This window comes from Aquarana catesbeiana, linkage group LG08, assembly GCF_042186555.1.
Source record: "Aquarana catesbeiana isolate 2022-GZ linkage group LG08, ASM4218655v1, whole genome shotgun sequence".
Classification (NCBI taxonomy): domain Eukaryota; kingdom Metazoa; phylum Chordata; class Amphibia; order Anura; family Ranidae; genus Aquarana; species Aquarana catesbeiana.
The window spans coordinates 295273093-295296271 of NC_133331.1; positions in this window are offsets into that span (position 1 = coordinate 295273093).

Here is a 23179-nt window from a genome sequence, read left to right on the forward strand (position 1 = left end):
GAGGTCTGCGTACTGGGAGCGGCCGAAGTAGTAGGAGGGAGGTCTGTATACTGGGCAGCAGAGGGAGTAGGAGGGAGGTCTGTGTACTGGGCAGCCGAGGGAGTAGGAGGGAGATCTGTGTACTGGGAGCGGCCGCGAGAGGTCTGCGTACTGGGAGCGTCCGCGAGAGGTCTGCGTACTGGCAGCGGCCGAATTAGTAGGAGGGAGGTCTGTGTATTGGGCAGCCGAGGGAGTAGGGGGAGATCTGTGTCCCGGGGAGCGGCCGCGAGAGGTCTGTGTCCCGGGGAGCGGCCGCGAGAGGTCTGTGTCCCGGGGAGCGGCCGCGAGAGGTCTGTGTCCCGGGGAGCGGCCGCGAGAGGTCTGTGTCCCGGGGAGCGGCCGCGAGAGGTCTGTGTCCCGGGGAGCGGCCGCGAGAGGTCTGTGTCCCGGGGAGCGGCCGCGAGAGGTCTGTGTCCCGGGGAGCGGCCGCGAGAGGTCTGTGTCCCGGGGAGCGGCCGCGAGAGGTCTGTGTCCCGGGGAGCGGCCGCGAGAGGTCTGTGTCCCGGGGAGCGGCCGCGAGAGGTCTGTGTCCCGGGGAGCGGCCGCGAGAGGTCTGTGTCCCGGGGAGCGGCCGCGAGAGGTCTGTGTCCCGGGGAGCGGCCGCGAGAGGTCTGTGTCCGGGGAGCGGCCGCGAGAGGTCTGTGTCCCGGGGAGCGGCCGCGAGAGGTCTGCGTACTGGGAGCGGCCGAGGTAGTAGGAGGGAGGTATGTGTACTGGGAAGCCGAGGGAGTAGGAGGGAGGTCTGCGTACTGGGAGCGGCCGCGAGAGGTCTGCGTACTGGGAGTGGCCGCGAGAGGTCTGCGTACTGGGAGCGGCCGCGAGAGGTCTGCGTACTGGGAGCGGCCGCGAGAGGTCTGCGTACTGGGAGCGGCCGCGAGAGGTCTGCGTACTGGGGAGCGGCCGAAGTAGTAGGAGGGAGGTCTGTATACTGGGCAGCAGAGGGAGTAGGAGGGAGGTCTGCGTACTGGGTGCGGCCGCGAGAGGTCTGCGTACTGGGTGCGGCCGCGAGAGGTCTGCGTACTGGGTGCGGCCGCGAGAGGTCTGCGTACTGGGTGCGGCCGCGAGAGGTCTGCACATTGGGAGCGGCCGAGGTAGTAGGAGGGAGGTCTGTGTACTGGGGCGCCCACGAGAGGTCTGTGTACTGGGGCGCCCACGAGAGGTATGTGTTCTGGGCAGCCAAGGGAGTAGGAGGGAGGTCTGCGTACTGGGAGCGGCCGCGAGAGGTCTGCGTACTGGGAGCGGCCGCGAGAGGTCTGCGTACTGGGAGCGGCCGCGAGAGGTCTGCGTACTGGGAGCGGCCGCGAGAGGTCTGCGTACTGGGAGCGGCCGCGAGAGGTCTGCGTACTGGGAGCGGCCGCGAGAGGTCTGCGTACTGGGAGCGGCCGCGAGAGTAGGAGGGAGGTCTGTGTACTGGGCAGCCGAGGGAGTAGGAGGGAGGTCTGTGTACTGGGAGCGGCCACGAGAGGTCTGCGTACTGGGAGGTTTTTATTAAAATTTTAAACAGCTACCAAAAACAAAATTCATGCACATAACAAAGTATAAAATAAAACAGACCATACTGGAAAAAACAAAACATTAACAAACAAATCAATAATCACTTAATTTTTCCTGAATAGGTATATAACAGGCCCTGAGCCTGCATAAAACATAAAAACTCATAACATACTGGCATACCACCTGCTGGCCTCACCCATGTCTTGGGGAGCCACTGCAGAAATGGGTCATGGCCACCTACAACTTATTCCTACGACTTATTCTTACTTATTAAACTAAAATAAAACCACCCCACACTACACTGCACTGCACTACACGTCACACCATTTTTACAGGCGAGAACGTATAGACCAGGTTTGTCTGCAACCTTATGTCAAAAATAACCAAGAACAAAATCTAAGGGGAGTGGAAAGAACAGAAAGGACCACCACCCTTCAAGGGAGAGAGTCTGGCTCAAGGAGGCTGGAAGTTAAAACCCCTCCATAAACGGGCACACCTTTCTGCCCCGACTCTCTCCCTTTCCAGACTCCTCACCTTCACCAGCTCCTGAAAGACATCACCCACCACCTCATGCACCGACAGGATTTTACCCCTAGTGGATACCAAACACCTAGCGTGCCAAGTGTAATAGAGAACCACTGTACTGACTAGAAAAAGTGATGATAACTCAAACCCTCTGTGAACTCTGAAGTTACCATACACCCTCTCAGGAAGGGACAAGGCTGAGAGGCGGGGATAGCCGATGGCATCCTCCACTCCCCTCAGAACCTCCAGGTTGAAGGGACACTGGACCAAAAAATGGTCCATGGTCTCCAGTACCCCCCCACACTCCTGACGAGGTACTGGGTGCGGCTGCTAGAGGTCTGCGTACTGGGAGCGTCCGCGAGAGGTCTGCATACTGGGAGCGGCCGAGTTAGTAGGAGGGAGGTCTGTGTATTGGGCAGCCGAGGGAGTAGGGGGGAGATCTGTGTACTGGGAGCGGCCGCGAGAGGTCTGTGTACTGGGAGCGGCCGCGAAAGGTCTGTGTCCCGGGGAGCGGCCGCGAGAGGTCTGTGTCCCGGGGAGCGGCCGCGAGAGGTCTGTGTCCCGGGGAGCGGCCGCGAGAGGTCTGTGTCCCGGGGAGCGGCCGCGAGAGGTCTGTGTCCCGGGGAGCGGCCGCGAGAGGTCTGTGTCCCGGGGAGCGGCCGCGAGAGGTCTGTGTCCCGGGGAGCGGCCGCAAGAGGTCTGTGTCCCGGGGAGCGGCCGCAAGAGGTCTGTGTCCCGGGGAGCGGCCGCAAGAGGTCTGTGTCCCGGGGAGCGGCCGCAAGAGGTCTGTGTCCCGGGGAGCGGCCGCGAGAGGTCTGTGTCCCGGGGAGCGGCCGCGAGAGGTCTGTGTCCCGGGGAGCGGCCGCGAGAGGTCTGTGTCCCGGGGAGCGGCCGCGAGAGGTCTGTGTCCCGGGGAGCGGCCGCGAGAGGTCTGTGTCCCGGGGAGCGGCCGCGAGAGGTCTGCGTACTGGGAGCGGCCGAGGTAGTAGGAGGGAGGTCTGTGTACTGGGAAGCCGAGGGAGTAGGAGGGAGGTCTGCGCACTGGGAGCGGCCGCGAGAGGTCTGCGTACTGGGAGCGGCCGAGTTAGTAGGAGGGAGGTCTGTGTACTGGGAAGCCGAGGGAGTAGGAGGGAGGTCTGCGTACTGGGAGCGGCCGCGAGAGGTCTGCGTACTGGGAGCGGCCGCGAGAGGTCTGCGTACTGGGAGCGGCCGCGAGAGGTCTGCGTACTGGGAGCGGCCGCGAGAGGTCTGCGTACTGGGAGCGGCCGCGAGAGGTCTGCGTACTGGGGAGCGGCCAAAGTAGTAGGAGGGAGGTCTGTATACTGGGCAGCAGAGGGAGTAGGAGGGAGGTCTGCGTACTGGGTGCGGCCGCGAGAGGTCTGCGTACTGGGTGCGGCCGCGAGAGGTCTGCGTACTGGGTGCGGCCGCGAGAGGTCTGCGTACTGGGTGCGGCCGCGAGAGGTCTGCGTACTGGGTGCGGCCGCGAGATGTCTGCACATTGGGAGCGGCCGAGGTAGTAGGAGGGAGGTCTGTGTACTGGGGCGCCCGCGAGAGGTCTGTGTACTGGGGCGCCCACGAGAGGTATGTGTTCTGGGCAGCCAAGGGAGTAGGAGGGAGGTCTGCGTACTGGGAGTGGCCGCGAGAGGTCTGCGTACTGGGAGCGGCCGCGAGAGGTCTGCTTACTGGGAGCGGCCGCGAGAGGTCTGCGTACTGGGAGCGGCCGCGAGAGGTCTGCGTACTGGGAGCGGCCGCGAGAGGTCTGCGTACTGGGAGCGGCCGCGAGAGGTCTGCGTACTGGGAGCGGCCGCGAGAATAGGAGGGAGGTCTGTGTACTGGGCAGCCGAGGGAGTAGGAGGGAGGTCTGTGTACTGGGAGCGGCCACGAGAGGTCTGCGTACTGGGAGGTTTTTATTAAAATTTTAAACAGCTACCAAAAACAAAATTCATGCACATAACAAAGTATAAAATAAAACAGACCATACTGGAAAAAACAAAACATTAACAAACAAATCAATAATCACTTAATTTTTCCTGAATAGGTATATAACAGGCCCTGAGCCTGCATAAAACATAAAAACTCATAACATACTGGCATACCACCTGCTGGCCTCACCCATGTCTTGGGGAGCCACTGCAGAAATGGGTCATGGCCACCTACAACTTATTCCTACGACTTATTCTTACTTATTAAACTAAAATAAAACCACCCCACACTACACTGCACTGCACTACACGTCACACCATTTTTACAGGCGAGAACGTATAGACCAGGTTTGTCTGCAACCTTATGTCAAAAATAACCAAGAACAAAACCGAGAGGTCTGTGTCCCGGGGAGCGGCCGCGAGAGGTCTGTGTCCCGGGGAGCGGCCGCGAGAGGTCTGCGTACTGGGAGCGGCCGAGGTAGTAGGAGGGAGGTCTGTGTACTGGGAAGCCGAGGGAGTAGGAGGGAGGTCTGCGCACTGGGAGCGGCCGCGAGAGGTCTGCGTACTGGGAGCGGCCGAGTTAGTAGGAGGGAGGTCTGTGTATTGGGCAGCCGAGGGAGTAGGGGGGAGATCTGTGTACTGGGAGCGGCCGCGAGAGGTCTGTGTACTGGGAGCGGCTGCGAGAGGTCTGTGTCCCGGGGAGCGGCCGCGAGAGGTCTGTGTCCCGGGGAGCGGCCGCGAGAGGTCTGTGTCCCGGGGAGCGGCCGCGAGAGGTCTGTGTCCCGGGGAGCGGCCGCGAGAGGTCTGTGTCCCGGGGAGCGGCCGCGAGAGGTCTGTGTCCCGGGGAGCGGCCGCGAGAGGTCTGCGTACTGGGAGCGGCCGAGGTAGTAGGAGGGAGGTCTGTGTACTGGGAAGCCGAGGGAGTAGGAGGGAGGTCTGCGCACTGGGAGCGGCCGCGAGAGGTCTGCGCACTGGGAGCGGCCGCGAGAGGTCTGCGTACTGGGAGCGGCCGCGTTAGTAGGAGGGAGGTCTGTGTATTGGGCAGCCGAGGGAGTAGGGGGGAGATCTGTGTACTGGGAGCGGCCGCGAGAGGTCTGTGTACTGGGAGCGGCCGCGAGAGGTCTGCGTACTGGGAGCGGCCGCGAGAGGTCTGCGTACTGGGAGCAGCCGAGTTAGTAGGAGGGAGGTCTGTGTATTGGGCAGCCGAGGGAGTAGGGGGGAGATCTGTGTACTGGGAGCGGCCGCGAGAGGTCTGTGTACTGGGAGCGGCCGCGAGAGGTCTGTGTACTGGGAGCGGCCGCGAGAGGTCTGTGTCCCGGGGAGCGGCCGCGAGAGGTCTGTGTCCCGGGGAGCGGCCACGAGAGGTCTGTGTCCCGGGGAGCGGCCACGAGAGGTCTGTGTCCCGGGGAGCGGCCACGAGAGGTCTGTGTCCCGGGAAGCGGGCGCGAGAGGTCTGTGTCCCGGGGAGCGGGCGCGAAAGGTCTGCGTACTGGGTGCGGCCGCGAGAGGTCTGCGTACTGGGAGCGGCCGCGAGAGGTCTGCGTACTGGGAGCGGCCGCGAGAGGTCTGCGCACTGGGAGCGGCCGAGGTAGTAGGAGGGAGGTCTGTGTATTGGGCAGCCGAGGGAGTAGGGGGGAGATCTGTGTACTGGGAGCGGCCGCGAGAGGTCTGTGTACTGGGAGCGGCCGCGAGAGGTCTGCGTACTGGGAGCGGCCGCGAGAGGTCTGCGTACTGGGAGCGGCCGAGTTAGTAGGAGGGAGGTCTGTGTATTGGGAAGCCGAGGGAGTAGGGGGGAGATCTGTGTACTGGGAGCGGCCGCGAGAGGTCTGTGTACTGGGAGCGGCCGCGAGAGGTCTGTGTACTGGGAGCGGCCGCGAGAGGTCTGTGTCCCGGGGAGCGGCCGCGAGAGGTCTGTGTCCCGGGGAGCGGCCACGAGAGGTCTGTGTCCCGGGGAGCGGCCACGAGAGGTCTGTGTCCCGGGGAGCGGGCGCGAGAGGTCTGTGTCCCGGGGAGCGGGCGCGAAAGGTCTGCGTACTGGGTGCGGCCGCGAGAGGTCTGCGTACTGGGAGCGGCCGCGAGAGGTCTGCGCACTGGGAGCGGCCGAGGTAGTAGGAGGGAGGTCTGTGTACTGGGGCGCCCGCGAGAGGTCTGTGTACTGGGGGGGCCGCGAGAGGTCTGTGTACTGGGCAGCCAAGGGAGTAGGAGGGAGGTCTGTGTACTGGGTGCGGCCGCTAGAGGTCTGAACACTGGGAGCGGCCGAGGTAGTAGGAGGGAGGCCGCGAGAGGTCTGTGTCCCGGGGAGCGGCCGCGAGAGGTCTGTGTCCCGGGGAGCGGCCGCGAGAGGTCTGTGTCCCGGGGAGCGGCCGCGAGAGGTCTGTGTCCCGGGGAGCGGCCGCGAGAGGTCTGTGTCCCGGGGAGCGGCCGCGAGAGGTCTGCGTACTGGGAGCGGCCGGGGTAGTAGGAGGGAGGTCTGTGTAATGGGAAGCCGAGGGAGTAGGGGGGAGATCTGTGTACTGGGAGCGGCCGCGAGAGGTCTGTGTACTGGGAGCGGCCGCGAGAGGTCTGCGCACTGGGAGCGGCCGCGAGAGGTCTGCGCACTGGGAGCGGCCGAGTTAGTAGGAGGGAGGTCTGTGTATTGGGCAGCCGAGGGAGTAGGGGGGAGATCTGTGTACTGGGAGCGGCCGCGAGAGGTCTGTGTACTGGGAGCGGCCGCGAGAGGTCTGTGTCCCGGGGAGCGGCCGCGAGAGGTCTGTGTCCCGGGGAGCGGCCGCGAGAGGTCTGTGTCCCGGGGAGCGGCCAAGTTAGTAGGAGGGAGGTCTGTGTATTGGGCAGCCGAGGGAGTAGGGGGGAGATCTGTGTACTGGGAGCGGCCGCGAGAGGTCTGCGTACTGGGAGCGGCCTCGAGAGGTCTGCGTACTGGGAGCGGCCGCGAGAGGTCTGCGTACTGGGAGCGGCCGCGAGAGGTCTGCGTACTGGGAGCGGCCGCGAGAGGTCTGCGTACTGGGAGCGGCCGAGTTAGTAGGAGGGAGGTCTGTGTATTGGGCAGCCGAGGGAGTAGGGGGGAGATCTGTGTACTGGGAGCGGCCGCGAGAGGTCTGTGTACTGGGAGCGGCCGCGAGAGGTCTGTGTACTGGGAGCGGCCGCGAGAGGTCTGTGTACTGGGAGCGGCCGCGAGAGGTCTGTGTACTGGGAGCGGCCACGAGAGGTCTGTGTACTGGGAGCGGCCACGAGAGGTCTGTGTCCCGGGGAGCGGCCGCGAGAGGTCTGTGTCCCGGGGAGCGGCCGCGAGAGGTCTGTGCCCCGGGGAGCGGCCGCGAGAGGTCTGTGTCCCGGGGAGCGGGCGCGAGAGGTCTGTGTCCCGGGGAGCGGGCGCGAGAGGTCTGTGTCCCGGGGAGCGGCCGCGAGAGGTCTGCGCACTGGGAGCGGCCGCGAGAGGTCTGCGTACTGGGAGCGGCCGCGAGAGGTCTGCGTACTGGGAGCGGCCGCGAGAGGTCTGCGTACTGGGAGCGGCCGCGAGAGGTCTGCGCACTGGGAGCGGCCGCGAGAGGTCTGCGCACTGGGAGCGGCCGAGGTAGTAGGAGGGAGGTCTGTGTACTGGGGCGCCCGCGAGAGGTCTGTGTACTGGGGGGGCCGCGAGAGGTCTGTGTACTGGGCAGCCAAGGGAGTAGGAGGGAGGTCTGTGTACTGGGTGCGGCCGCTAGAGGTCTGAACACTGGGAGCGGCCGAGGTAGTAGGAGGGAGGCCGCGAGAGGTCTGTGTCCCGGGGAGCGGCCGCGAGAGGTCTGTGTCCCGGGGAGCGGCCGCGAGAGGTCTGTGTCCCGGGGAGCGGCCGCGAGAGGTCTGTGTCCCGGGGAGCGGCCGCGAGAGGTCTGCGTACTGGGAGCGGCCGAGGTAGTAGGAGGGAGGTCTGTGTAATGGGAAGCCGAGGGAGTAGGAGGGAGGTCTGCGCACTGGGAGCGGCCGCGAGAGGTCTGCGCACTGGGAGCGGCCGCGAGAGGTCTGCGCACTGGGAGCGGCCGAGTTAGTAGGAGGGAGGTCTGTGTATTGGGCAGCCGAGGGAGTAGGGGGGAGATCTGTGTACTGGGAGCGGCCGCGAGAGGTCTGTGTACTGGGAGCGGCCGCGAGAGGTCTGCGTACTGGGAGCGTCCGCGAGAGGTCTGCGTACTGGGAGCGGCAGAGTTAGTAGGAGGGAGGTCTGTGTATTGGGCAGCCGAGGGAGTAGGGGGGAGATCTGTGTACTGGGAGCGGCCGCGAGAGGTCTGTGTACTGGGAGCGGCCGCGAGAGGTCTGTGTCCCGGGGAGCGGCCGCGAGAGGTCTGTGTCCCGGGGAGCGGCCGCGAGAGGTCTGTGTCCCGGGGAGCGGCCGCGAGAGGTCTGTGTCCCGGGGAGCGGCCGCGAGAGGTCTGCGCACTGGGAGCGGCCACGAGAGGTCTGCGTACTGGGAGCGACCGCGAGAGGTCTGCGTACTGGGAGCAGGCGCGAAAGGTCTGCGTACTGGGAGCAGGCGCGAAAGGTCTGCGTACTGGGTGCGGCCGCGAGAGGTCTGCGTACTGGGAGCGGCCGCGAGAGGTCTGCGCACTGGGAGCGGCCGAGGTAGTAGGAGGGAGGTCTGTGTACTGGGGCGCCCGCGAGAGGTCTGTGTACTGGGGGGGGCCGCGAGAGGTCTGTGTACTGGGCAGCCAAGGGAGTAGGAGGGAGGTCTGTGTACTGGGTGCGGCCGCTAGAGGTCTGAACACTGGGAGCGGCCGAGGTAGTAGGAGGGAGGTCTGTGTACTGTGGCGCCCGCGAGAGGTATGTGTTCTGGGCAGCCAAGGGAGTAGGAGGGAGGTCTGGGTACTGGGTGCGGCCGCGAGAGGTCTGCGTACTGGGAGCGGCCGCGAGAGGTCTGCGTACTGGGAGCGGCCGCGAGAGGTCTGCGCACTGGGAGCGGCCGCGAGAGGTCTGCGCACTGGGAGCGGCCGCGAGAGGTCTGCGCACTGGGAGCGGCCGCGAGAGGTCTGCGCACTGGGAGCGGCCGCGAGAGGTCTGCGCACTGGGAGCGGCCGAGGTAGTAGGAGGGAGGTCTGTGTACTGGGGCACCCGCGAGAGGTCTGTGTACTGGGGGGGCCGTGAGAGGTCTGTGTACTGGGGCGCCCGCGAGAGGTCTGTGTACTGGGCAGCCAAGGGAGTAGGAGGGAGGTCTGTGTACTGGGTGCGGCCGCTAGAGGTCTGCACACTGGGAGCGGCTGAGGTAGTAGGAGGGAGGTCTGTGTACTGTGGCGCCCACGAGAGGTCTGTGTACTGGGGTGCCCGCGAGAGGTATGTGTTCTGGGCAGCCAAGGGAGTAGGAGGGAGGTCTGCGTACTGGGAGCGGCCGCGAGAGGTCTGCGTACTGGGAGCGGCCGCGAGAGGTCTGCGTACTGGGAGCGGCCGCGAGAGGTCTGCGTACTGGGAGCGGCCGCGAGAGGTCTGCGTACTGGGAGCGGCCGCGAGAGGTCTGCGTACTGGGAGCGGCCGCGAGAGGTCTGCGTACTGGGAGCGGCCGCGAGAGGTCTGCGTACTGGGAGCGGCCGCGAGAGGTCTGCGTACTGGGAGCGGCCGCGAGAGGTCTGCGTACTGGGAGCGGCTGCGAGAGGTCTGTGTACTGGGCGGCAGAGGGAGTAGGAGGGAGGTCTGTGTACCGGAGCCCCAGGGAGTAGGAGGGAGGTCTGTGTACTGGGCAGCGGCGAGAGGTCTGCGTACCAGTGGGCCCGCGAGAGGTCTGCGTACCGGGGCGCCCGCGAGAGGTCTGCGTACCGGGGCGCCCGCGAGAGGTCTGCGTACCGGGGCGCCCGCGAGAGGTCTGCGTACCGGGGCGCCCGCGAGAGGTCTGCGTACCGGGGCGCCCGCGAGAGGTCTGCGTACCGGGGCGCCCGCGAGAGGTCTGCGTACCGGGGCGCCCGCGAGAGGTCTGCGTACCGGGGCGCCCGCGAGAGGTCTGCGTACCGGGGCGCCCGCGAGAGGTCTGCATACCGGGGCGCCCGCGAGAGGTCTGCGTACGGGGCGCCCGCGAGAGGTCTGCGTACCGGGGCGCCCGCGAGAGGTCTGCGTACCGGGGCGCCCGCGAGAGGTCTGCGTACCGGGGCACCCGCGAGAGGTCTGTACTGGCCGGCCAAGGGAGTAGGAGGGAGGTCTGTGTACCGGGGCGCCCGCGAAAGGTCTCTGTACCAGGGCGCCCGCGAAAGGTCTCTGTACCGGGGCGCCCGCGAAAGGTCTCTGTACCGGGGCGCCCGCGAAAGGTCTCTGTACCGGGGCACCCGCGAAAGGTCTCTGTACCGGGGCACCCGCGAAAGGTCTCTGTACCTGGGCGCCCGCGAAAGGTCTCTGTACCGGGGCGCCCGCGAAAGGTCTGTGTACCTGGGCACCTGCGAAAGGTCTGTGTACCAGGTCGCCCGCAAAAGGTCTGTGTACCGGGCGGTCAAGGGAGTAGGAGGGAGGTCTGTGTACTGGGCAGCCAAGAGAGGTCCGTTTACTGGGGCGTCCGCGAGAGGTCTATGTACTGGGGCGCCCGCGAGAGGTCTGTGTACTGGGCTGCAGAGGGAGTAGGAGGGAGGTTCATTTCACTGGGTGCCCGCGAGAGGTCTGTGTACTGGGGCGCCCGCGAGAGGTCTGTGTACCGGGGCGCCCGCGAGAGGTCTGTGTACCGGGGCGCCCGCGAGAGGTCTGTGTACCGGGGCGCCCGCGAGAGGTCTGTGTACCGGGGCGCCCGCAAGAGGTCTGTGTACCGGGGCGCCCGCAAGAGGTCTGTGTACCGGGGCGCCCGCAAGAGGTCTGTGTACCGGGGCGCCCGCAAGAGGTCTGTGTACCGGGGCGCCCGCAAGAGGTCTGTGTACCGGGGCGCCCGCAAGAGGTCTGTGTACCGGGGCGCCCGCAAGAGGTCTGTGTACCAGGTCGCCCGCAAAAGGTCTGTGTACCGGGCGGTCAAGGGAGTAGGAGGGAGGTCTGTGTACTGGGCAGCCAAGAGAGGTCCGTTTACTGGGGCGTCCGCGAGAGGTCTATGTACTGGGGCGCCCGCGAGAGGTCTGTGTACTGGGCTGCAGAGGGAGTAGGAGGGAGGTTCATTTCACTGGGTGCCCGCGAGAGGTCTGTGTACTGGGGCGCCCGCGAGAGGTCTGTGTACCGGGGCGCCCGCGAGAGGTCTGTGTACCGGGGCGCCCGCGAGAGGTCTGTGTACCGGGGCGCCCGCAAGAGGTCTGTGTACCGGGGCGCCCGCAAGAGGTCTGTGTACCGGGGCGCCCGCAAGAGGTCTGTGTACCGGGGCGCCCGCAAGAGGTCTGTGTACCGGGGCGCCCGCAAGAGGTCTGTGTACCGGGGCGCCCGCAAGAGGTCTGTGTACCGGGGCGCCCGCAAGAGGTCTGTGTACCGGGGCGCCCGCAAGAGGTCTGTGTACCGGGGCGCCCGCAAGAGGTCTGTGTACCGGGGCGCCCGCAAGAGGTCTGTGTACCGGGGCGCCCGCAAGAGGTCTGTGTACCGGGGCGCCCGCAAGAGGTCTGTGTACCGGGGCGCCCGCAAGAGGTCTGTGTACTGGGCAGCCAAGGGAGTAGGAGGGAGAGGTCTGTTTACTGGGGCGCCCGCGAGAGGTCTGTGTACCGGGGCGCCCGCGAGAGGTCTGTGTACCGGGGCGCCCGCGAAAGGTCTGTGTACCGGGGCGCCCGCGAGAGGTCTGTGTACCGGGGCGCCCGCGAGAGGTCTGTGTACTGGGGCGCCCGCGAGAGTAGGAGGGAGGTCTATGTACTGGGGCGGCCACAAGAGATCTGCGTACTGGGGAGCCCGCGAGAGGCCTGCGTACTGGGGCGCCCGCGAGAGGCCTGCGTACTGGGGCGCCCGCGAGAGGCCTGCGTACTGGGGCGCCCGCGAGAGGCCTGCGTACTGGGGCGCCCGCGAGAGGTCGGTGTACTGAGCGGCCAAGGGAGTAGGAGGGAGGTCTGTGTACCGGGCAGCCAAGGGAGTAGGAGGGAGGTCTGTGTACCGGGGCGACCGCGAGAGGTCTGTGTACCGGGGCGACCGCGAGAGGTCTGTGTACTGGGCGGCCAAGAGAGTAGGAGGGAGGTCTGTGTACTGGGCAGCCGCTAGAGGTCTGCTTACTGGGGCACCCGCGAAAGGTCTGTGAACCGGGGTGCCCATGAGAGGTCTGTGTACCGGGGCAGCCAAGGGAGTAGGAGGGAGGTCTGTGTACCGGGGCGCCCGCGAGGTCTGTGTACCGGGGTGCCCGCGAGAGGTCTGTGTACTGGGGCGCCCGCAAGAGGTCTGTGTACCGGGGAGGCCAAGGGAGTAGGAGGGAGGTCTGTGTACTGGGCAGCCGCTAGGTCTGCTTACTGGGGCGCCCGCGAGAGGTCTGTGTACTGGGCAGCAGAGGGAGTATGAGGGAGGTCTGTTTTACTGGGTGCCACTAGAGGTCTGCTAACTGGGGTGCCCACGAGAGGTCTGTGTACTGGGGCGCCTGCGAGAGGTCTGTGTACTGGGGCGCCCGCGAGAGGTCTGTGTACTGGGGCGCCCGCGAGAGGTCTGTGTACTGGGCAGCCAAGGGAGTAGGAGGGAGGTCTGCGTACTGGGCGGCGGCGAGAGGTCTGCGTACCGGGGCGCCCGCGACAGGTCTGCGTACCGGGGCGCCCGCGACAGGTCTGCGTACCGGGGCGCCCGCGACAGGTCTGCGTACCGGGGCGCCCGCGACAGGTCTGCGTACCGGGGCGCCCGCGACAGGTCTGCGTACCGGGGCGCCCGCGACAGGTCTGCGTACCGGGGCGCCCGCGACAGGTCTGCGTACCGGGGCGCCCGCGACAGGTCTGCGTACCGGGGCGCCCGCAAGAGGTCTGCGTACCGGGGCGCCCGCAAGAGGTCTGCGTACCGGGGCGCCCGCAAAAGGTCTGCGTACCGGGGCGCCCGCAAGAGGTCTGCGTACCGGGGCGCCCGCAAGAGGTCTGCGTACCGGGTGGCCAAGGGAGTAGGAGGGAGGTCTGTGTACTGGGCGGCGGCAAGAGGTCTGCGTACCGGGGCGGCGGCAAGAGGTCTGCGTACCGGGGCGCCCGCAAGAGGTCTGCGTACCGGGGTGCCCGCAAGAGGTCTGCGTACCGGGGCGCCCGCAAGAGGTCTGCGTACCGGGGCGCCCGCAAGAGGTCTGCGTACCGGGGCGCCCGCAAGAGGTCTGCGTACCGGGGCGCCCGCAAGAGGTCTGCGTACCGGGGCGACCGCAAAAGGTCTGCGTACCGGGGCGACCGCAAAAGGTCTGCGTACCGGGGCGACCGCAAAAGGTCTGCGTACCGGGCGGCCAAGTGAGTAGGAGGGAGGTCTGTGTACTGGGCGGCGGCAAGAGGTCTGTGTACCGGGGCGCCCGCGAGAGGTCTGTGTACCGGGGCGCCCGCGAGAGGTCTGTGTACCGGGGCGCCCGCGAGAGGTCTGTGTACTGGGCGGCCAAGAGAGTAGGAGGGAGGTCTGTGTACTGGGCAGCCGCTAGAGGTCTGCGTACCGGGGCGCCCGCAAAAGGTCTGCGTACCGGGGCGCCCGCAAAAGGTCTGCGTACCGGGGCGCCCGCAAAAGGTCTGCGTACCGGGGCACCCGCAAAAGGTCTGCGTACCGGGGCACCCGCAAAAGGTCTGCGTACCGGGGCACCCGCAAAAGGTCTGCGTACCGGGGCACCCGCAAAAGGTCTGCGTACCGGGTGGCCAAGGGAGTAGGAGGGAGGTCTGTGTACTGGGCGGCGGCAAGAGGTCTGCGTACCGGGGCGCCCGCAAGAGGTCTGCGTACCGGGGCGCCCGCAAGAGGTCTGCGTACCGGGGCGCCCGCAAGAGGTCTGCGTACCGGGGCGCCCGCAAGAGGTCTGCGTACCGGGGCGCCCGCAAGAGGTCTGCGTACCGGGGCGCCCGCAAGAGGTCTGCGTACCGGGTGGCCAAGGGAGTAGGAGGGAGGTCTGTGTACCGGGGCGCCCGCAAGAGGTCTGCGTACCGGGGCGCCCGCAAGAGGTCTGCGTACCGGGGCGCCGCAAGAGGTCTGCGTACCGGGGCGCCCGCAAGAGGTCTGCGTACCGGGGCGCCCGCAAGAGGTCTGCGTACCGGGGCGCCCGCAAGAGGTCTGCGTACAGGGGCGCCCGCAAGAGGTCTGCGTACCGGGGCGCCCGCAAGAGGTCTGCGTACCGGGGCGACCGCAAAAGGTCTGCGTACCGGGCGGCCAAGTGAGTAGGAGGGAGGTCTGTGTACTGGGCGGCGGCAAGAGGTCTGTGTACCGGGGCGCCCGCGAGAGGTCTGTGTACCGGGGCGCCCGCGAGAGGTCTGTGTACCGGGGCGCCCGCGAGAGGTCTGTGTACCGGGGCGCCCGCGAGAGGTCTGTGTACCGGGGCGCCCGCGAGAGGTCTGTGTACCGGGGCGCCCGCGAGAGGTCTGTGTACTGGGCGGCCAAGAGAGTAGGAGGGAGGTCTGTGTACTGGGCGGCGGCAAGAGGTCTGCGTACCGGGGCGCCCGCAAGAGGTCTGCGTACCGGGGCGCCCGCAAGAGGTCTGCGTACCGGGGCGCCCGCAAGAGGTCTGCGTACCGGGGCGCCCGCAAGAGGTCTGCGTACCGGGGCGCCCGCAAGAGGTCTGCGTACCGGGGCGCCCGCAAAAGGTCTGCGTACCGGGGCGCCCGCAAGAGGTCTGCGTACCGGGGCGCCCGCAAGAGGTCTGCGTACCGGGGCGCCCGCAAGAGGTCTGCGTACCGGGGCGCCCGCAAGAGGTCTGCGTACCAGGCGGCCAAGTGAGTAGGAGGGAGGTCTGTGTACTGGGCGGCGGCAAGAGGTCTGTGTACCGGGGCGCCCGCGAGAGGTCTGTGTACCGGGTCGCCCGCGAGAGGTCTGTGTACCGGGGCACCCGCGAGAGGTCTGTGTACCGGGGCGCCCGCGAGAGGTCTGTGTACCGGGGCGCCCGCGAGAGGTCTGTGTACCGGGGCGCCCGCGAGAGGTCTGTGTACTGGGCGGCCAAGAGAGTAGGAGGGAGGTCTGTGTACTGGGCAGCCGCTAGAGGTCTGCTTACTGGGGCACCCGCGAAAGGTCTGTTTACTGGGCGCCCGCGAGAGGTCTGTGAACCGGGGTGCCCATGAGAGGTCTGTGTACCGGGGCAGCCAAGGGAGTAGGAGGGAGGTCTGTGTACCGGGGTGCCCGCGAGAGGTCTGTGTACTGGGGCGCCCGCGAGAGGTCTGTGTACCGGGGAGGCCAAGGGAGTAGGAGGGAGGTCTGTGTACTGGGCAGCCGCTAGGTCTGCTTACTGGGGTGCCCGCGAGAGGTCTGTGTACTGGGCAGCAGAGGGAGTATGAGGGAGGTCTGTTTTACTGGGTGCCACTAGAGGTCTGCTAACTGGGGCGCCCGCGAGAGGTCTGTGTACTGGGCAGCCAAGGGAGTAGGAGGGAGGTCTGCGTACCGGGGCGCCCGCGAGAGGTCTGCGTACCGGGGCGCCCGCGAGAGGTCTGCGTACCGGGGCGCCCGCGAGAGGTCTGCGTACCGGGGCGCCCGCGAGAGGTCTGCGTACCGGGGCGCCCGCGAGAGGTCTGCGTACCGGGGCGCCCGCGAGAGGTCTGCGTACCGGGGCGCCCGCGAGAGGTTTGTGTACTGGGCAGCCAAGGGAGTAGTAGGGAGTTCTGTGTACTGGGCGGCGGCGAGAGGTCTGTGTACCGGGGGTTCGCTAGGGGTCTGTGTACCGGGGCGCCCGCGAGAGGTCTGTGTACCGGGCGGCCAAGGGATTAGGAGGGAGAGGACTGTTTACTAGGGCGCCCGCGAGAGGACTGTGCACTGGGGCGCCCGCGAGAGGACTGTGCACTGGGGCGCCCGCGAGAGGACTGTGCACTGGGGCGCCCGCGAGAGGACTGTGCACTGGGGCGCCCGCGAGAGGACTGTGCACTGGGGCGCCCGCGAGAGGACTGTGCACCGGGGCGCCCGCGAGAGGTCTGTGTACCGGGGCGCCCGCGAGAGGTCTGTGTACCAGGGCGCCCGCGAGAGGTTTGTGTACCGGGGAGCCCGCGAGAGGTCTGTGTACTGGGCAGCCAAGGGAGTAGTAGGGAGTTCTGTGTACTGGGCGGCGGCGAGAGGTCTGTGTACCGGGGGTTCGCTAGGGGTCTGTGTACCGGGGCGCCCGCGAGAGGTCTGTGTACCGGGCGGCCAAGGGATTAGGAGGGAGAGGACTGTTTACTAGGGCGCCCGCGAGAGGACTGTGCACTGGGGCGCCCGCGAGAGGACTGTGCACTGGGGCGCCCGCGAGAGGACTGTGCACTGGAGCGCCCGCGAGAGGACTGTGCACTGGGGCGCCAGCGAGAGTAGGAGGGAGGTCTGTGTACCGTGGGGGCCCGCAAGAGGTCTGTGTACCGGGGCGCCCGCGAGAGGTCTGTGTACCGGGGCGCCCGCGAGAGGTCTGTGTACCGGGGCGCCCGCGAGAGGTCTGTGTACCGGGGCGCCCGCGAGAGGTCTGTGTACCGGGGCCCCCGCGAGAGGTCAGTGTACCGGGGCCCCCGCGAGAGGTCTGTGTACTCGGCGGCCAAGGGAGTAGGAGGGAGGTCTGTTTACTGGGGCGCCCGCGAGAAGTCTGTGTGCTGGGGCGCCCGCGAGACGTCTGTGTGCTAGGGCGCCCGCGAGAGTAGACGTCTGCGTACTGGCTGCGGCCGCGAGAGGTCTGTGTACTGGCTGCGGCCGCGAGAGGTCTGTGTACTGGGCGGCCAAGGGAGTAGGAGGGAGGTCTGTGTACTGGGCAGCGGCAAGAGGTGTGTACTGGGGCGCCCGTGAGAGGTGGGGGAGATTTTGTATTAGAAACTAGGAGGTGGGGGAAGCACTGTGTATTGGGGGGTACTAGAAGGTGGGGGGGACACTGTATTGGGGAGGTACTAGGAAGTTGGGGAGCACTGTGTATTGGGGGGTGCTAGAAAGTGTGGGGAGCACTTTGTATTGGGGAGTGCTAGAAGGGGTGGGGAGCGCTAGAAGGTGGGGGAGCTCTTTGTATTGGGGGCTAGGAAGTGGGGCGAGATTGTGTTTTGGGGCTAGGAGATGGGGCGAGATTGTGTATTGGAAACTAGGAGATGGGGGAAGCACTGTGTATTAGGGGAGGGGGTTAGTGGGGGAAGCACTGTGTATTGGGGGGTACTAGAATATTGGGGAACACTGTTTATTGGGGGGTACTAGGAGGTTGGGGAGCACTGTGTATTGGGGTGCTAGAAGGTGTGGGGAGCACTGTGTATTGGGGGGTGCTAGAAGGTGTGGGGAGTGCTAGAAGGTGGGGAGAGCTCTTTGTATTGGGGGGCTAGGAGGTGGGGCGAGATTGTGTTTTGAAAACTAGGAGATGGGGGAAGCACTGTGTATTGGTGGGTGCTGGGAAGTGGGGGAAACACTGTGTATTGGGGGGGACTAGAAAGTGGGGGGTGCACTGTGTATTGGGGCTGCTAGGAGGGGGGAGCACTATGTATTGGGGACTGCTAGGAGGGGGGAGCACTATGTATTGGGGACTGCTAGGAGGTGAGGGGAGCACTATGTATTGGGGGTAATATAAGGTGGGGGGAGCTCTGTGCATTAGGGTTGTCATAGGAGGTTGGGGAGCTCTCTGTATTGGAGAGTGCTAGGAGGTGGGATTAGATCTGTGTATTGGGGGTGCTGGAAGATTGGGGAGATCTGTGTATTGGAGGGTGCTGAAAGGTTGGGGGGGAGATCTGCGCATTGGGGGTGCGGCAGCTCTGTACCTGGGAGGGGGGGACTTATCTGTACTGGTGCGGTGGAAGGAGGGTGAGCCTTATGTACTGGGGGGTGGGACAGCAGGGGGGAGGGGTTTGTTCTCTTGGTTGCTAAGTATACAGTAGTATCCAGGACATTGTACAGAGTAGGGGGTGGGTTCCTGTGTCATAGGAAGGTATTGACCTCCCAATAGTCAATGCAGTGCAAATAGACCCCCGCCAAGTACAAGTGTCTACCGAGAGGTGAAGGACTGTCCTACTTCATTGCACTTGGTATCTTGGAAAATTTTATTTGACCAGTGAGATGGGAAGAAGGTGAAGGGTGACTTCCTTTCCTGGCATGAGTTCTGTAAGAAGGTCTGAAGTAATTTAAGGTGGGAGGACCTTCATAGACTAGCGATGAGCCGAACACCCCCCCAGTTCGGTTCGCACCAGAACCTGCGAACGGACCGAAAATTTGCATGAACGTTAGAACCCCATTGAGGTCTATGGGACTCGAACGTTTGAAATCAAAAATGCTAATTTTAAAGGTTAATTTGCATGGTATTGTCCTAAAAAGGATTTGGGGACCCGGGTCCTGCCCCAGGGGACATGTATCAATGCAAAAAAAAGTTTTAAAAATGGCCGTTTTTTCGGGAGCAGTGATTTTAATGATGCCTAAAGTAAAAAAAAAAGAAAAGTGAAATATTCCTTTATATATATATATATCATACCTGGGGGGTGTCTATAGTATGCCTGTAAAGTGGCGCGTGTTTCCCGTGCTTGGAACATGTCAAAATGACATTTTTAAAGGAATAAAAGTCATTTAAAACTGCTTAAGGCTTTAATGTAATGTCGGGTCCTGGTAATATGGATGAAAATCAGTGAGACAAATGGCATGGGTACCCCACCCCCCAGTCCATTACCAGGCCCTTTGGGTCTGGTATGGAAATTAAGGGGACACCCCGCACCCAAATTAAAAAAAGGAAAGGTGTGGGACCACCAGGCCCTATATACTCTGAACAGCAGTATACAGGCGGTGCAAACAAGACAGGGACTGTAGGTTTGTTGTTAAGTAGAATCTGTTTGTAATTTTGAACTGGTACATTTTTAAAGTGTAAAGTGCTTTTTGGAAAACATAGGGAAGGGTAATCACCCCTGTGACATTTGTTTTGCTGTCTGTGCTCCTCTTCAGAAGATTTCACCTAATTTTTTGTCCCAATGACAAATGTTTTTAGAAAATTTGGGGTTTTTAGTGAAACAAGGATTGCTGATAAAGCATCAGTGGAAAGGAGAAATGTTTTTCCCATATTAACTCTTACAGGAGAGAATTTCCTTTCCTAGGGTTAGATTTCATCTCACTTCCTGTTGTCTCCTTCCGTTTGCAAGTAGGAGTCGTTTGTAAGTTGGATGTTTGAAAGTAGGGGCCTGCCCTATATACTCAGCAGAAATTGTGGCCTTAGGTGTTGGTGTTGCCACAACACTGTAAGCCCTCACAGGGCCCTGCTGTGAAATATTAGATCAAGATTTGTAATTACATGTCCCTGTTGAACGGGATCAGAAAAATTGGGCCTTAGGCACTGGTGCCACAACACTGCAACCCCTCACAGATACTCTAGTTGGAGTGCAGGAAACAAAAATATTCTTACAAGCTATCAGCATGATCATTGAGGAGGAAGAGGATAGTCACTCAGCATCAGCATAGGGATCTGATATTTCAAAAAAATGTATTCGGTTACATCAGCATCAGGTGCTTGGTATCTGGTGGTGATCCAAGACTGATTCATTTTCATGAAGGTCAGTTGATCGACCGAGTCGGTGGACAGACGCACCCTGTGATCGGTTACAAATCCTCCAGCAGCACTGAATGTGCGTTCCAAAAGAACGCTGGATGCAAGACAGGCCAGTAGCTCAATTGCATATTGTGCAAGCTCTGGCCAGTGATCCATCCTCAAGACCCAGTAACCCAGAGGATTTTCGGTGGGAAAGGTGTCCAAGTCAGATCATGCCCCTAGGTGTTCCTGCATCATGTAAAACAGACGCTGGCGATGGTTGCTAGAACCGTTCTTACCTTGGGGCTGCGGACTAAAAAATTGTCTGAACGCATCGGTCAGACGGCCACTTTCTCCACCGCTCCTTCTTTGACTGACCGAAGCCTCAGCAACACGTTGTCCAGGAACAGGAGTTTGTAACCTCCCAGTCTCTGGGAACGCATTGCACAGACCTTTCTGCAAGGCCTCCTGAAGATGTTTCATCCTCTGCGACGGCAAGATAAGGTCCGCAACCTTACCCTTGTAAAGTGGATCAAGGAGGGTTGCCAGCCAGTAACGATCCCCCTCCTTGATACTGATACCACGAATATGAGGATCCTTTCGCAGGCTTTGCAGGATCAGGGAGGCCATGCAGCGTAGGTTTGCTGAGGCATTCAGTCCGGAGTCCTCTGGGTCACTAAGGACGACATGATCCGCAGCCACCTCCTCCCAGCCATGTACAAGTCCATGGGTTTCTTGGTACTGTAAATGATCCCTTAAAGACTGCTGCTGATGCTGCGTGCCAGGCTCCACCAACATGCTGACAAAATCCTCCTCCTCCTCTTCCTGTGTGATCGGCGGGCACGCAGGAACACTGTCTGGATAAAGGTGGCCTTGAGAGCTAAGGAAGTCCTCCTCTTCCTGCCTCAAGTGCCCTGTCCATTATTCCACGCAGCGTGTGCTCCAACAGGTGGACAAGGGGGACAGTGTCACTGATGCATGCACTGTCACTTCTCACCATCCTCGTGGCCTCCCCAAATGGTGACAGGACAGTGCATGCATCCCTGATCATGGCCCACTGGTGTTGGGGAAAAAAAACAAGCTACCCTGACCCTGTCCTGGTGCCATAGTCGCACAGGTACTCATTGATGGCCCTCTGCTGCGTGTGCAGCCGCTGCAGCATGGCCAATGTTGGGTTCCACCTGGTGGGCATGTCACAGATTAGGCGGTTCTTGGGCAGGTAAAATTCCTTTTGGAGGTCTGCCAGCCAAACACTGGCATTATATGACTGGCGGAAATGCACACAGACTTTCCTGGTCTGCCTCAGGACATCCTGTAAGCCCGGGTACCTGCCCAAGAACCGCTGCACCATCAAGTTAAGGACGTGAGCCAAACAGGGTACATGGGTCAGTTGTCGCTGTCGGAGGGCGGAGAGGAGGTTGGTGCCATTGTCGCAAACCACCATTCCTGCCTTAAGTTGGCATGGCGTCAACCACCTCTGAACCTGCCCCTGCAGAGCTGACAATCTCTGCCCCAGTGTTGCTCCTGCCCCCAAGCACACCAGCTCAAGCACCGCATGTCATCTTTTGGCCTGTGTACTTGCGTAGCCCCTTGAACGCCTACAGAGCACCGCTGGTTCCGAGGACAAAGCACAGGAGGAGGCCATGGAGAAAGAAGAGGAGGGGGTGGAGGAGAGAGGTGTGTCAGAATCACCAGTACTGGCATTTTGGATGGAACAACCTCCAACACTACTGCACCTTGTCCTGCATCCTTCCCAGCTGCCAGCAGAGTCACCCAATGCGCGGTGAAACTTAGGTAACGTCCCTGTCCATGCCTGCTGGACCATGAGTCAGTGGTAATATGCACCTTATTGCTGACCGCCCTGTCCAGCGAGGCCAAGACATTGCCTTCCACATGCCGGTAGAGAGCCAGAATCACCTTCCGTGAGAAAAAGTGGCGTTTGGGAACCTGCCACCGAGGAACTGCACATTCCACAAACTCATGGAAGGGGGCAGAATCTACCAACTGAAAAGGTAGCAGTTGAAGTGCTAGCAATTTTGCCAAGCTAGCATTCAACCGCTGGGCATGTGGATGGCTGGGAGCGAACTTCTTTCTGCGGTGCAGCAGCTGGGGCAGGGAAATTTGCCTGGTACAATCTGACGTTGGTGTACCGATAGCAGGTTGCCCGCAAGTACTTGGCTGTGACACACCTAATTCTACACCTTCATTCCTCTCAGTGCAGGTCTCAGAGAGGACTGAAGGTATAGTGGGGTTGGAGATCCCAGCTGATGAGGAGCAAGGAGAGGTCCTCTTTGTTCTTTGGTGTGGGTCTTTTAGGTACACTTGCCAACGAACTGCATGGCAGGTCAACATATGTCTGGTCAAGCATGTGGTGCCCAAGCGGGAGATGTTTTGGCCACGCGAGATACGCTTGAGACATATGTTGCAAATAGCAGCGGTGCGATCTGATGCACTTGTCTCAAAAAAGGCCCACACCAAAGAACTTTTGGAATAAAGCGCAAAGACAGCAGCGCCCTGCACATGCGGAGCTCTGCGGTGTGATGCAGTCAGTGTGCTGCCCTTAGGCTGGCCCCTGGAGGGCATCCTGCCTCGTTGGTAATGTGCCGCCTCCTTCTCTCAGGCACCCACGTGGAGTCAGTGACCTCATCATCCCCTCCCTCCTCATCACTGGAGCAAACCTGGCAGTATGCTGCAGCACGGGAACAGGACTGCCAGATTGCTGTCCTTCTTGGGCACCCCCTCTGTCTGGGCTCACGTTACTGCCTTCCTCTAGCTGAGTACCATCATCGGAGCCTTCAAAACACAGAACATCCTCCTGGAGCATGTACCCAATACTGTGGTCAAACAGTTCGAGGGACTCCTCAGGAGGACATGGTGGGGCTAGGGAAGGAGTGACTGATACCATTGAGCCGAGGGAAGAGGCCGCGTTGGAAGCTGCTTTGCCAGACAAAGTACCCTGAACCTGGGTGAGAGAGGATGAGGACGGCTTGGTCGTTCACTCGACCAAGTCTTCCGCATGTTGTGGCTCAATGCGGCCAGCTGCTGAAAAAAAGGCCAAGCGTGTCCCACGGCCACGTGCTGATGAGGATGCAACGTGTCCACGACCAGCACTGTTGCCTCTAGACACAGAGCCTGCTTGCCCTCTTTTATTGGCTTGTGACTGTCTGCCTCTCCTTGTTGGCCTGCCAGACATACTATTGGCCTGCACAAAACTGGGATGTGAGATATATAGATATATAACGATTATACTGCAGCTAGCAGAATCAACTGCCTGCCTGTAGTATTATTAGTATGAGAACACCTGCACTTGTCTTCAGGTAACTATACTGTAGGTGCAACTGTGCAGGGTACACAGTACAGTAACTGGAAATACGTCAAGAGCCTACACAAGCACCTGGCTACAGGTAGCTATACTGTAGGTGCAACTGTACAGGGTACACAGTACATTAACTGGAAATACGTCAAGAACCTACACAAGCACCTGGCTTCAGGTAGCTATACTGTAGCGCAACTGTACAGGGTACACAGTACAGTAACTGGAAATACTTCAAAGAGCCTACACAAGCACCTGGCTGCAGGTAGCTATACTGTAGGTGCAACTGTGCAGGGTACATAGTACAGTAACTGGAAATACTTCAATGAGCCTACACAAGCACCTGGCTTCAGGTAGCTATACTGTAGGTGCAACTGTGCAGGGTACATAGTACAGTAACTGGAAATACTTCAAAGAGCCTACACAAGCACCTGGCTTCAGGTAGCTATA